This window comes from Cricetulus griseus, chromosome 4 (assembly GCF_003668045.3).
Source record: "Cricetulus griseus strain 17A/GY chromosome 4, alternate assembly CriGri-PICRH-1.0, whole genome shotgun sequence".
Taxonomy (NCBI): domain Eukaryota; kingdom Metazoa; phylum Chordata; class Mammalia; order Rodentia; family Cricetidae; genus Cricetulus; species Cricetulus griseus.
This window is the reverse complement of record NC_048597.1, coordinates 221445283-221459169: the sequence shown is the minus strand read 5'-3', so window position 1 is coordinate 221459169 and position 13887 is coordinate 221445283.

Sequence of the window (13887 nt, the reverse complement as noted above, 5' to 3'; positions counted from 1 at the left end):
CTCTCCTAATGTAATGGTGTCAACCCCTGTTTCAACAGCTGAGAAAAGTGTCCTTCAGTTTTTTTGTTTGTTTGGTTTTTTGTTTGTTTTTTTTGTCTTTCTGAGACAAAATTTCTCTGTGTAGCCCTAGCTGTTCTGGAACTCACTCTGTAGATCAGAACGCAGAAATCTGCCTGCCTCTGCCTCTTTAGTGCTGGGATTAAAGGCGTTTGCCACCATCATCCAGCTTCTTCCTTCAAATTTTAATGTGCAGAGTAAGTTTTTCTTGGCCAGGGAGATGGCACAGCAGGTTATGGCTCTTGCTGTGGAAGCCTGATGACCTGTGGAAATAAATGGTTCCATCCAAGTAAAGCCTGGTAGATCATTGATTTTACTGGGGTTAATTACAGGAGCCTGGGTGACTCAAAAGTAGCTGTATCAGAGAAACATGCCACCCACAGACGGTTGAGGAATGTGTCACAGGCTCTTGACTGCTCAACCTTCCCCTTCTGTACACTCAGCATTCCTGAAGATCATAAGGAGCTCAGTGAGGAAGGCAGCAGGAACCCAGGTGAAGGTCCAGGGACTTTTTCCCCAGACCCATGACTGTCACATTATCCCCGGCTGTCCCTGTTTGCCTATTTTGTTCTATGGCTGCAAGGCCCATGTATCGTTTGATCGACTCAGCAACTTCTGCTTCCTGATGACGACCACGTTGTTTGGGAAAGAAAGTGACCCCTCAACCCTCTCCGCCTTCCTCCAGCTCGTAAATTCTTTCTGCTGCCTCTTCAGCCATGTTCAGTCTTTGATGGGGTGATGTAGATATGATTCTTTCCTAATCACTGGGACACTACACCAAAACAACAGCTGCTTGCCTGTCCCACGAGCGTGACTGGTTATCAGGCTCCGCAGTCACCTCCACCCACAGCAGAAAAGAGTTCCCTGGGCCTCAGCTGAAAAGTCCTATATGGCTGTAGACACAAACACACTTCCATTTCCTGAAAAACAGCCTTAGCCTCCGGCTGGCACCTACAACTAGTCAGCCACAGGGTTTTGCCCTCACATACAGTACCAAACTTGAGTTTTCAACTCTGGAGTGGGTGCGGTCTTAAACCCAACCAGAAAGTAGTTGCTTGTACCTATAACTGTCATGACACTACTGCAAGTAGAGTAAATGTCTGGCCCACATGTCAGGAGTGAGTGAGTGAGATCCGGAACTGAGCAGGACCGACAGCAACTATTCTTTCCTAGCAGTTGGCACAGTGCCTTCTGGTGCTGTGTATGCCAATCAGGAAGGAGGCCTCAGGCTCTGCCCAAGTCTCTGTGTCCTGCACTTAGAGGATATAGTGTTTGGGCAAGACGGATTTGCCATCCAGTTCTGGCGTGCAGCCACCAACAGTGGCAATGGTGTTTATTTTAGGTTCACAGGGACCTTTCTGTTCAGCCGCTCATAAGGTGGTAATCCTCCCCAGTTACTGGGGTTTTCACCTAACATGCTCTCGGCCTTCTCACTTTAAAAACATTTTGTTTTGTGTGATTGAGTGTTTTGCCCGCATGTATGTATACCTTCTGTGCACCACTTGTGTGCCTGGTGCCTGCAGAGGCCAGGAGGAGGTGTCAGAGCCCCCAGCAGCTGGAATTACAGATGCTTGAACCTCCATGTGGGTGCTGGGACTCGAACTTTAGTCTTCTGGAAGAGCAGCCAGGGCTTCAAATGCTGAGCTGTCTCCAGCCCCTTTTCTTAGTGTAAGACCCTTGGAAAGCTGAGGCTTCCAGAATCTTATCCCAAGACCTCGGCCACCCCAATCACAGAATGGAGGCGAAAGCTTGATGCAAATTGCATGAGGCTTTATTGTAGTTTAACGAGCTAACCCCATGTTAGCTCGGGTCTTTCACCCACCCACCGTGGCAGATGGCTAGCAAAGACAGTTTGAAGTCACTGCTGCACAGATCTTTATAGGGCAGCGTAAGGGGAGTGTCTAGGGGTACGCACAGGCTCAGGATTGGTGTGCCTCCAGGCTTGGAGGGTTTGCCCTGTGTTGATTGGTCAACTGGTTGTTATGGCCCATAGGCCCTCCCAGGGTGGTTGCTATGCTCTCTACGTCATTGCTGTGCACTTGTCCGTAAAGCACACCCAGGGTCGTAAAGCATAGCGCCACCAGCTAACTTCTGATTGGCTCCTTGTCACGAGACAGGCATCTGACTTTCTAGTGTCTAGGATAAGGTCATAGAAGCACGTGTTCAGCCGTTATGGCTGCCAAAAGGGAAGCTGGTCCCTTCATTAGTTAAAACAAAAAAAAAAAAAAAACAAAAGACCCAGATTGGCCGGGCGTTGGTGGCGCACGCCTTTAATCCCAGCACTCGGGAGGCAGAGGGAGGTGGATCTCTGTGAGTTCGAGACCAGCCTGGTCTACAAGAGCTAGTTCCAGGACAGTCTCCAAAGCCACAGAGAAACCCTGTCTCGAAAAACCAAAAAAAAAATGCACATGTGTGCATGCGTGCATGCGTGTGTGTGTGTGTGTGTGTGTGTGTGTGTGTGTGTGTGTAGGTCCATACATGCCACAACACATATGTGGCGGTCAGAGGACAACTTGCTGTAGTGAGTTCTCTTCTTGGACCAAGTAGGTCACAGGGGTCAAAACCAAGGTTGTCAGGGTGGTGGCAGGACTCTATGTAGTGAGCATCTTGCTGGCCCCACTGAAAATGAAGAGTATGGGCTCAGAACCCCAAGACCAAATTCTCAGACCAGCTAAAAAGGAGATTGATTTTCCCCAGAGGGGCAGAGGGCAGGGATAAGGGACAAAGACAGGAGACAGAGGATGAAGGAGAAGGGGAAGGGAACAAGAGAAAGGGAACAAAGGACAAAAGTCTACCTCTGGATAGAGAGGAGACAGGAGTGGCCCATAGGAAAATGGCAGTTTGTAAAGGTACAAGGGGAAACCCCATGTTAAGATGAGGTGTTGAATTTTAATTGGATATGTTAATTAGGGGAGCCAGAGGGGTCTTTTGATTGCTGGATTTCAATACTTTGATAGATGGGCCTTGGTAGTCAGCCTCAGGAGGAGGGATTGGCCAAATATGGGAATGGACCTTGTGGGCTATGTAATCCAATAGTTTTTAGCAAGGCAGAGGGACTTGGGGAGAAGGGCAAGGCCTGCCAGAGATACATGTTCGAGTAGAGCTAGTGTCTCTTCACCCACTTTTTAAATTTTATTTTTATTTTTTCCCCATAGAGAATCTCATTCCACCCCAGAGTGATCTGGAAATTCACCATGTTTAACTGAGGCTGTCTTAGAACTCATATTGATCTCTTAAACTCAGCCTGCCAAGTGCTGGTATTACAGATGGGAGGTCACTTCGCCTGGCTCATTTTAACTCTTGTTTGTTTGGGGTGTTTTCATTTGTTTGTTTGTTTGAGACAGAGTCTCACTATGTAGGCTTGGGTGGCCTGGACTCTCAGAGATCTGCCTGCCTGTGACTCCTGAGTGTTGTGATTAAAGAGTGTGCCCACATGCCCAGGTCAGTTTTAACTTTGTAACTATTGATTTTATTGATTTTCACTGTCCTTTTAGATGTCTTTTCATATATATATATATATATATATATATATATATATATTATTTTTTTTTTTTTTTTTTTTTTTTTTTTTACTAAGGGTAGAATCCTGAGGCCCACTCTTGTTCAAGCAAGTATGAAGTGGACACTTGGGATTCAGTAGTTAAAAGGTTTTATAATATATATATATATATATATATATATATATATATTACACATACATACATACATACATACATACATACATACATAATGCAAGGTCCAAGACAGCATGAAGAGATCCTATCACATTGATCTGTCAAAAGAGCGATGTTAGGTACAGTGGCTTAGGTGGGGCTGTTAGACCCCCGAAAACTCAAGTATCGGGGTCTCAGGCCAGGTTCGCGGTCACCCCAATCACCAGGCGGATTCGAGAGCTTGCTGCAAACTGCACGAGGCTTTATTGTAATTTAACGAACTAACCCCATGTTAGCTCGGGTCTTTCACCCACCCGCCATGGCAGACGGCTAGAAAAAGACGGCTCCTTGGGTCTCCCAAAAGATCTTATAGGGCAGCGTAAGGGGAGTGTCTAGGGGTACGCACAGGCTCACGATTGGTGTCCCTCCAGGCTTGCTCTGTGTTGATTGGTCAACTGGTTGTTATGGCCCATAGGCCCTCCCAGGGTGGTTGCTATGCTCTCTACGTCATTGCTGTGTGCTTGTCCGTAAAGCACACCCAGGGTCGTAAAGCCTAGCGCCACCAGCTAACCTCTGATTGGCTCCTTGTCACGAGTCAGGCATCTGACTTTAGTGACTAGGTCAAGGTCATAGAAGCACATGTTCGACCATTATGGCTGCCAAAAGGGAAACCGGTTCCTTCAGGGCCTGAGCTTATTTCCCTCTCTATTATCTGCAGTAATTCAGCATGGGCTACCTGGACTCTCCATTGTCCACACTTGGCATTTTAACTGGCTTTGTCTTGGATGAAGAATCTCTCCCCTTGCAGGCTGTCATTTCCCAGCCACACCAGATAATGTTCTAACAGTGGTGTGCAGGATGTGGTCAGTGGGACACTCACGTCCAGCCGAGGATTACACACACCCTACTCTCAGACACAGTGCTAAGGGACAAGCATAACCTGTGACATCTGTGCACCCTATTTCCTCATCCCTCCACTGCTGTCTCTGGCACTTTGGGGTCCACCTAGCTCCAGTGTTGACTCCTGCTCCAAGTAGTCTGCACATTATTAGCAGGGAACCAGTGAGTCTGAAATCCAGTGCAGAGCCACTGGTAGCCTGAGAAGTTCTCAGCATCAGCTGTCTTATTTTGGGAGCGGTTGCTGGTACCCACCTCTTGAGACCTCCCCACTTCTTTCCACACCATCACTGCCCACTCCTGCTGGCCACTTCTTTGGTGAACCCCTCAGGCTTTATAGGCTTCCAAAGGCTCACAAGAATAGCTTTCCCTCAGCTTTCCCCTTGGAATTTTTCCTTCACACGAATCTGGCCACTTTTGCCTGTGAACCAGGCAGCCCTCCTTGTTATCATCCAAACTGGATTTACTTGCTGGTCCAAGTCTTTCAGATCCACCAAAGCCTCTCTTAGCTAGCAAGGATTAGGTTCCACCAGCCCCCCCCCCATGTCTCCCCTCTCTTTCATCTTTCTTTCTAATTTTATTTTATGTGTATAGGTGCATGCATGTCCAGTGCCCATGGAGGCCCGAAGAGGGCTTTTGATCCCCTGGAACTGGAGTTAGAGATGGTTGTGAAGGGACCAGCTCCCCATTTCGGCAGCCATGACAGTAACACGTGCTTGCCATGACCTTGCCTTGGTCACTATAGGTTTGGTGCCTGCCTCATGGCAAGGAACCAATCAGAAGTTAGCTGGTGGGTGTGCTTTACGGACAAGCGCACAGCAATGACGCGCAGAGCATAGCAACCACCCTGGGAGGGCCTATGGGCCATAATAACCAGTTGACCAATCAACACAGGGCAAGTCCTCCAAGCCTGGAGGCACACCAATCCTGAGCCTGTGTGTACCCCTAGACACTCCCCTTACGCTGCCCTACAAGATCTCTATGCGACCCTTCGAGCTGTCTTTTCTAGCCATCCGTCATGGCGGATGGGTGAAAGACCTGAGCTAACATGGGGTTAGCTCGACTACAATAAAGCCTCGTGCAGTTTACAGCAAGCTTTCAAATCCGCCAGGTGATTGGGGTGACTGAGGTCCTGGGCTGGGACCCCGGAGGCCTGAGTTTTCCGGGGGGTCTAACAGTTGTGAGCCACCATGTGGGAGCTGTCAATCAAATCCAGGTCCGGTGCTTCTAACCGTTTCAGTCCCTCGTTTTAATTTTCTTTCTTCTACTTTTAGAAGATAGACTCTTACTATTATATTAGACCAGGCTGGCCATGCAGCTTCCACCTGGCTTCGTTACAATCCTGCTTCATGTGGAGTACGCATGGGGACTGATTGCAGTCTACTGTCAGCCATTAATGGGGTCTCCCTGTAGTCGCTTGCTTGAGCCCACAAGCTTTTAATCACAAAAGTGAAGGGATAGGGTCCCCGATTGCTGAAGAAATGGACTTTTCTTTGACATATATGGTTGACATTTCTAGGTTATATGTTTTATTAGATCTACCCAACATGCAACATCCCAGTATCCTCTCTGTTACAGTCACGTGATGAGATGCATCCCACATACTTTACCCCTGAAGTGGTTTTTGATGTCCCAAAGGTCACCTTGGGACAGCCGTTTTATTTAATGCACATGCTTGTCAAATCCCCTACTGGGTTTTACTTCCTCATTTGTGGTCAGACTTTTTCCAGTTTTTGGAGTGTGGGGGTGGGGGATGGTGTCTGTACAGTCCAAGGGATGGTCTGAGGAAGTCCAAGGAATGATCCAGTACAGTCCAGAAGGCAATTATTTTTAGTTGCTTTGTCTCAGAGTTAACCTCGCCAGACTCGTCGTCTGCCTCTGACCCTGTGTTTCTGCCTCACTAGGTAGTCAGCATTCATTCCGAAGACGCATCATCCCGACCTGCAGGACAGCAACCTAGAGCAAGAAGTCCAGGGAGGAGAATAGAGACATGAGAATGACTACAAGACAGGATTCTGATCAAGTGGCAAATTTTATTTTTTCCAGGCTAGTTTATGTAGTCAGTAGTATGAGGTAAAGGTTAGGAGGAGAAGAGGCCAAGAGCCAGGTGTTAGTTTAAGCAGGATGCTAGAAAACTATAGGAGGAGGATATTGGCAGGGTAAAAAGTTCATGGTGGTGGGGAGAGGGAGGGTTGCCTAGGTGAGTGGTGGGGTGAGGGAGGGTTGCCCAGGTGAGTGGTGGGGAGAGGGAGGGTTACCTAGGTGAGTGGTGGGGAGAGGGAGGGTTGCCTAGGTGAGTGGTGGGGAGAGGGAGGGTTGCCTAGGTGAGTGGTGGGGTGAGGGAGGGTTGCCTAGGTGAGTGGTGGGGAGAGGGAGGGTTGCCTAGGTGAGTGGTGGGGTGAGGGAGGGTTGCCTAGGTGAGTGGTGGGGAGAGGGAGGGTTACCTAGGTGAGTGGTGGGGAGAGGGAGGGTTGCCTAAGTGAGTGGTGGGGAGAGGGAGGGTTACCTAGGTGAGTGGTCCTGTGGTTGGAAGAAAGGATTGACGTCTGGGTCATGTTGTTCCTTCTGGTGTTCATGCTTCTAGAAGCCATTTATAATAAAAAACAGTTCTATAACCCTGTGGTTTGCCAAGTTTGGCCTAAAGGTTCGTGCCAAGCTGTATGGCTCCCAACAGAAGAGGACCCCTCTGGAGTCTCTGCCAAGGGTCACCCACCTTGCTTTTCCCTGTGGGTAGAACCTTGGCTTTTGTTGCTTGTCTCCCCACACATAGCTAGATGGCTTCATTAGGACGTCTCCACCTCAAGGCAGCTCAGCTCTGTTTTCGTGTCTTACTTGTAACGAGGACCATGCAACTGCTCCTCTCGTACTCGTTTTTGGTCCTGTCATGTTGCTTTTGGGGGAACTGATTTATTGTCTTACTTTTCCTGGGGGATAGGTGAACCAATGTCTATTCACGAAGACATGGTGGCAACCCACAGATATGGTTCCATCCACAAACACCTTGGTGAACCAATGAGTTTACCATTTAGGGTTGCATAAAGAAGCAGGAGTTACTGGGTAACAGCTGCACCATGGCAAAGTGCCACCCCCACGTGATCGACCCACAAAAGCTGCACCACTGGAGTCCCCACTCCTAATTACCCTTCCACTTTCTATGTCCTCTAGCTCCCTCAAGACTACATGTAACTGGTATGCATGAACCTCAGCCATGCATTAGAGCTGCTCTATGTGTCTGGGCAAAAGCAGAAGCTCTCCAAACCTTAGTTCATACTCTGGTGAGATAGGGATTAGAATATGAAGTTCACTGGGTCATGGAGGTAGTCACCTGACTGATGAGTATCTAGAAGATTGGCACATACAACATGGTAGGCGGGTGGTTGTCTAAAGAATTTGACCCATTGATTAGATAACACCATATCTCAAAGTCAGTGTTCTCATTGTTCATTATTTATTTATTTTGTTAGTTTTTCGAGACAGAGTTTCTTTCTTTTTTCTTTTTCTTTCTTTCTTTTCTTTCTTTGTTTCTTTCTTTTTTTTTCCCTCGAGACAGGGTTTTTCTGTGTAGCTTTGGAGACTATTCTGGCACTTGCTCTGGAGACCAGGCTGGCCTGGAACTCACAGAGATCCTCCTGGCTCTACCTGGCTGGGATTAAAGGCATGCACCACCAACACCCAGCCAGGGTTTCTTTGTATAGCCTTGGCTGTCCTGGACCTCACTCTGTAGACCGGGTTGGCCTTGAACTCACAGAGATCCTGCTGCCTCTGCCTCTCTAGGGCTGGGATTAAAGGAGTGTGCCATAACTTCCTAGCTAGTGTTCTCATTTGATAATGGCCCACAGACAAAGGATTAAATAATATTTTTCACTTGGGAGGTGGTGTCAAGGGGATCAGAAGTTAAAGGTTATTGTTGGCTACACAGAGAATTCAAGGCCAGCCTGGCTTACATGAGACCTTATCTTTTTTTTTTTTTTTTTTAAAAGGTTTGTTTTTTGTTGTTGATTTATTGATTTGATCATTACAGTGGGAATGTGAGAGACTATTCTGCTCTCTTCGTTTTTTATATTTTTATTGAAGATTCGTTTATTATGAGTATATGCCTCCATGTTTGCCTGCACACTAGGAGAGGGCAGCTGATCTCATTATAGATGGTTGGGAGCCACCATGTGGTGGCTGGGAATTGAACTCAGGACCTCTGGATGAACAGCCAGTGCTCTTAACCTCTGAGCCAGCTCTCCAGCCCCCCCCCTTTTATTTTATTCTTTTTGAACACATTTTTTTTCCAATGACTCTATTCAGGAAAAAAAAAAGATGGAGGACAGAAAATGTATCCCCAAGTTGGTATTCCAAGCATGAAGAGACCCAGAGAAAAGAAAGTGAATATGGAAAAAATGGAAAAAAATGGTGACATTTGGGGAATCAGCCGATGAAAGGATTCTTTGTTCTGTGTTATTTTTTTCCAAGTCTGAAATTATGTTACATGGTGTTTTAAATTTTTCTTAGAGCATGATAAATCTAATTTCCCCGCTTCTCCCCAGCTTTTAGATACAAGATAATAACATGCAATAAGCATTTTTAGCAGAATTGAGGTCAAGTGTTTAGAGCAGGGTTGACCAACTACAGGAAGGGGATCAAATGCAGCCTGTGGCCTGTTTTTCAAAATGGCCTTCCAGCTAAGAATAGTTTTTATATTTTCAGATGGGCAGTGATGGACTGGCCAGAGACCCAGATCCACACTGTGCATGTGTGTGCGTGTACTCGAATGTGTTGGTATCTGTATGGCGTGTGTGTTGGTATCTGTATGGCGTGTGTGTTGGTATCTGTATGGCGTGTGTGTTGGTATCTGTATGGCGTGTGTGTTGGTATCTGCATGGCGTGTGTGTTGGTATCTGCATGGTGTGTGTGTTGGTATCTGTATGGTGTGTGTGTTGGTATCTGCATGGCGTGTGTGTTGGTATCTGCATGGCGTGTGTGTTGGTATCTGTATGGTGTGTGTGTTGGTATCTGTATGGTGTGTGTGTTGGTATCTGCATGGTGTGTGTGTTGGTATCTGTATGGTGTGTGTGTTGGTATCTGCATGGCGTGTGTGTTGGTATCTGCATGGCGTGTGTGTTGGTATCTGTATGGTGTGTGTGTTGGTATCTGTATGGTGTGTGTGTTGGTATCTGTATGGTGTGTGTGTTGGTAATCTGTATGGTGTGTGTGTTGGTATCTGCATGGTGTGTGTGTTGGGATCTGTATGGTGTGTGTGTTGGTATCTGTATGGTGTGTGTGTTGGTATCTGCATGGTGTGTGTGTTGGGATCTGTATGGTGTGTGTGTTGGTATCTGCATGGTGTGTGTGTTGGGATCTGTATGGTGTGTGTGTTGGTATCTGCATGGTGTGTGTGTTGGGATCTGTATGGTGTGTGTGTTGGTATCTGCATGGTGTGTGTGTTGGGATCTGTATGGTGTGTGTGTTGGTATCTGCATGGTGTGTGTTTTGATATCATCTGTATGGTGTGGTGTGCAGGCGTGTGAACATGTGTGCATGTGGAAGCCAGAGGACAACTTGGAGTGTCATTCTCAGGAACACTGTCAACCTCCTGAGCAGCAGGGCCTCTCAGTGGCCTGGGGCTCACCAATTGGGCTAGCCTGATTGCCAATCCAGCCCCAGGATCCTCCTGTCTCTGACCCCCAGCACTGGGACTACAGACTGGTGTACCATTCCTGTCATCTTTACATGGGCACTGGGGCTTGGGCTTGGGCTTGGGCCTTGAGCTTGCAGGCACACACTGAGCCAGCCCCTCAGCTAACATTTAAGATGGAATGTCAGTGTCTGTGGCTGAAGCATCATCCCTAGCATGACTGCTTTCCTGGCCACTGAAGGGGTGAGCAGCTCCAACAGAACTCGGGAGCAACAGACCCAAATGCTTGCTCCTCGGCCCTTTGCAGAAAACGCTCACCAGGAGAAGGCAGGTTGTGTTTGTTTCTGACACTGTAGCTCTTTACTTTTTATTGTAGTTGTAGTTGAAGTGTTAATACCTTATTATTATTGGCTTGGAGACAGGCTATCATGTAGCCTAGTTGTCCTCAATCTTGTGAATAGACACAGACACACATATGGAAAGAAAAAGTAAAATAAAATCTTTTTTTTTTTTTAAGTATAAGATTGCTTGCTTTGGCCAAAATTTGGTCAATTTTGACCAAAATTGAAACCATACAGGATTAGCATAGTCCCTGGAGAAGCGTAACATAAGCATTTGTCAACCATTCTATATTTTCAGATTTATTTTTTGTGTATGAAATGTTTTGCCGTCATATATATCTGTATACCACATGAGTGCCTAGTACTCAATGAAGCCAGAAGAGTGTGTTAGAGGCCCTGGAACTGGAGTTACAGATGGTTGTGAGCTGCCATGTAGGTGCTGGGGATTGAACCTGGGTCCCCTGGAGGAGCAGTCAGTGCTCTTAACCACTGAGCCATCTCTCCAGCTCCATCTATATTTGTATCATCTGGCATACAGGAGTTCTTTTTATTGTGTGTATGTTTTTTTTTTTAATATTTTACTCTTGCAATGTAGCTCAGGTTGGTCTTGAACTCATCATAACAATTCTTTTGCTTCAGTATTTGCCAGGACATACCTGAACTCTTATATCAAAATTGAAAGTCAGTAAAGTGCATGTGTGTGGTCCTGTATTATTTATGATTTATTAAAGCTTGCCTGAAGTTCAGAAATTAAAAGTAGCTGTCCACTTAGTTCTTACCTCTATCTACCTCATGCCTAAAGGGCTGATCCTGTCTCTAGGAGCTCTCACCAAGCCTCAGACTGTAACCTCTCCTCAGAGTGACTGGAGAATGAATGCCTCCTACTGAATACTGAAGACCCTGCTTCTATCTTTTATACCCTTCCAGTGCTGGAATTAAAGGCATGTGATTTGTTACTTTTTTAGACTGATTCAATCTCATGTATCCCTGGGTGAACTCAGAGAGATCCAGCTACCTCTTAATCCTGCATCCTAGGATTAAAGGTGAGTGCCTGGCTCTATGGCTTGTGGCTGATTTTGCTTTCTGAATCTTTGGGCAAGCTTTAATAAATCCTAAATAATATATCACCACAGCTTGTTACAGAAGCATGAAGGCTTCCTGAGTCTTTAGAAATCATGTTGCAAAAAGAAAAAAGTTGTGTCCAACACTTGCCAATCGCCTGAAGTCCTGAGTTCAATTCCTGGAATTCACACAGTGGAAGGAGAGACCCAGCTCCCATAAGCTGTCCTCTGACCTCTATATAGAAGCCCAGCATGTGTGTGCCCGAAAACATAAATAATGTAATCTAAAATAGCAGCACCCTCCCACCCCCACCCCAGCTAAAACTGTGAGCAGTTCTGTGCCACAGTCATCTTCTTTTCTTTTGTTTTTTGAGACAGGGTTTCTCTGTGTAGCCCTAGCTGTCCTGGCACTCATTCTGTAGACTAGGCTGGCCTTGAATCCACAGAGATCCATCCGCCTGTGTCTCCCGAGTGCTGGGATTAAAGGTGTGCGCCACCACCACTGCCACCGCCACCGCCACCAGGCTCCACATTCCTTTTCTTATCTTTCTCACATCTTTACATTTCTGACAAAGGAAATCATGAGCTCCACATCTCAGGGTTAAGTTGTGCAACCAAGCCAGGGGCTCGGTTATAAAGCAATGAAAGATAAAATTGTGAAATAAGCAACCCAGTAAGTTGATGGTCATGTGCCAGGAACCGGCTTGTGCATACGACAGGGAGGCTTCTGGGATGTCTTCATCCACTTTTGTCCTTTTAGGAGTCTGAGCTGCCTGAGGACACCCAAGGGCCCATGGGAGGCCTGGGGAGTGGGGAGGGTGTGGGGGCAAAATGACTGCCACCATTATCATTCTCTCCAAATTTCTTTCTTATTTTCCTGTGTTTAGGGAGCATGTGCTTCCTGGTGCCACACGCTTTCAGGTTTGTTTTGGGGTTTTTGTTTGGATAGTTTCTTGGTATGTTTGGTCTGTCCCCATGTCCTGCTGTTTCTTCTTCAGGGAGGTTCCTTAGGTTGACCCCACTCTGTGTTTACATCCACACCTGCAGCTCAGTCTCTGAATAATCATCATGGTTTTCTATCCAGATGAAACGTTGCAACACTAAAGATAAAAGATCCAGAGACAGATATTGGGGTCCAAGCTTCAAGCTGAAGATCAGAGAAGCAAAGCAGCCAAGCCACTGCCTCTTACCTCCACCTCAGGTTGAAAGGCCTGGTCCTGTCTCCATGAGCTCTCACCAAGCCTCAGACTGTAACCTCTCCTCAGTGTGGCTGGAGAATCAATCCCTCCTATCCTAAATGTGCCACTTCTGAGACCCTGTTCCTGTCTTAAATACCTCTCATGAGTCCTGGGATTAAAGGCATGTGATCCCAAGTGCTGAGATCACCTTTGTGTGAGCTGTTTCTCTAGGACTGGATCAATTTCCTATAGCTCAGTGTGGCCTTGAACTCAGAGATCCATCTACCTCTTGATCCTGAGTCCTGGGATTAAAGGTGTGTGCCTGGCTTCTATGGCTGACTTTGCTTTCTGAATCTTTGGGCAAGCTTTAATAAATCATAAATAATATATCACCACAGAATGTTATAACTAGATGTGGCTCAAAGAGCTATTGATTTGGCCCATGCCATGTTGACCCGCTAATTTAATTTAATTTCTATAGCTGTCAACATATAATCAGAGAATGACATAATCTGCATTTCCAGTTTTTCTTGAAAGATGAGAAGGTCTGGCATACCAAGCCCAAAATCCCAGAGAGTAACAGCATACCAGACATAAGTTCTGGGAACCCTAGTGTCCTGCCTAGACTTGTCCCCCAGACACAGCCTGTAGTCTTCTGAGAGAAGTCTCAACTCAGGCATGAGCTAGATCAGGTTGGTCCATGGGCTTGTCTGTGATGCAGTATATTGATTATTAATTGATATAGGAGGGCCTGGCCTACTGTGAGTGGCACCATCCCCTGGATAGATGGTCTACAAGAGACTTAGCTAAACCAGAGCACACTTTTATCCCAGCACTGGGGAGGCAGAGAGAGGTGGATGGATCTCTGTGAGCTTTAGGCCAGCCTGGTCTACAGAGCAAGTTCCAGGCCAGCCAGGAATGAGAACCTGTCTAAAACTAAACAAAAAAGAAAAGAAAGCCAGGTTGTGAGCTTGAGAGAACCAACAAGCAGTCTTCCACAGTTCCTGCCTCAAGCTCCTGTCCTGACTTCTCTCAAGGTGGTGCCTGGAAGTACAAGCCAAATAGACACTTTCTGAG